Below are 1,293 nucleotides of genomic sequence, written 5' to 3'. Positions count from 1 at the left end.
GGAATAGCATTATCAGAAATTATAGGTATTTTAGGTGGTTTAAGTGTAATACCACTTCTTGTGGTAATGGCTTTAGCTGTTTCATTCCGGGGGTTAGCATTAGTATCACTAGTTAGACTTCCCGGTTTTCTTTCACCTATTAACCTTGCTAGGTTGCTCACTTCTTGTTCCAGATTTTGAATAGAAGCTTGTTGATTTCTAAATGCTTGAGCATTTTATTCATTCGTTTGTTTCTAAGATGTGAAAAACTGTGTTTGAGAATCAACTAGCTTTGACATCATGTCTTCTAAATTTGACTTTTTATCATCGGTTTGTGGTGGTTTATTTTGAAAATTAGGTCTTTGCTGATTGTAAGTATTATCGGATACTTGTTGATTACTTGGACCTTGTTGGTTGTTGTATGGAACATTTCGGTTATAGTTCTAATTTTGATTGTAGATCGATCTTGGCGGTTGATAATTATTCTGATAATTATTTCCAGGCCTTTGGTTTATGTATGAAACATTCTCTCTTTGTTCCATTGTTAGTTCAATACTGAGACAATATTTTGTCAAATGTGGTCCTCCACACTGCTCACAACTAATTCGTATTGAGTGGATATCTTTAGTCATCTTTTCCATTCGTCTCTTGACAGCATCTATCTTTGCGGAAATGGAATCTAAGTCATGGCTAGAATCGGCTCTAGCTGCTTTAGATGATCTAACGATATCTTTTTCTTGGTGCCACTCATGTGAGTGGAAAGCAGTGTTATCAATAATTTTATAAGCATCAGTTGCAGTTTTCTTCATAATAGAACCACCAGCTGCTATATCGATGTCTTTCCTTATAGTGATGTCGCGTCCTTGGTAGAATATTTGTACTATTTGACAGGTGTCTAAACCATGTTGCGGACATCCACTCAATAACTTTCCAAATCTTGTCCATGCTTCATATAGAGTTTCATTTGGCTTTTGTGTGAACGTAACAATTTCTTCTTGAAGTCTCACGGCTTTAGATGTCGGAAAGAATTGTTTAAGAAATTTTTCAACTAAAACATCCCATGTTTCAATCGCCCCTTCAGGTAACGATTCCAACCAATCTTTGGCTTCTCCCTTTAAAGTCCAAGGAAATAACATGAGATATATCTGTTCATCCTCCACTTCTCTTATTTTAAATAGTGTGCAGATCCTATTAAAGGTACGAAGATGTTCATTTGGATCTTCCTTCGGTGCACCACTAAATTGGCATTGATTAGTTACCATATGTAGAATTTGTCCTTTGATTTCATAATCTGGCGCAATAATTTCAGGTTGA

The 1,293-nt window shown here is 35.9% G+C and overlaps 1 non-coding gene across 1 annotated transcript; it reads left to right on the top strand.

Moving 5' to 3' along the window:
- The first annotated feature begins 876 nt into the window (after nt 1-876).
- On the top strand, nt 877-983 carry LOC139845832 (small nucleolar RNA R71). Its single transcript, XR_011758588.1, has one exon. It is a non-coding gene; the product is annotated as a small nucleolar RNA R71 (small nucleolar RNA).
- The last annotated feature ends 310 nt before the right edge of the window (nt 984-1,293 follow it).

This window comes from Rutidosis leptorrhynchoides, chromosome 4, assembly GCF_046630445.1.
Source record: "Rutidosis leptorrhynchoides isolate AG116_Rl617_1_P2 chromosome 4, CSIRO_AGI_Rlap_v1, whole genome shotgun sequence".
In the NCBI taxonomy this organism is placed as follows: Eukaryota; Viridiplantae; Streptophyta; class Magnoliopsida; order Asterales; family Asteraceae; genus Rutidosis; species Rutidosis leptorrhynchoides.
The sequence above is the reverse complement of the archived record's forward strand: the minus strand, read 5'-3'. Positions and strand labels throughout refer to the sequence as shown.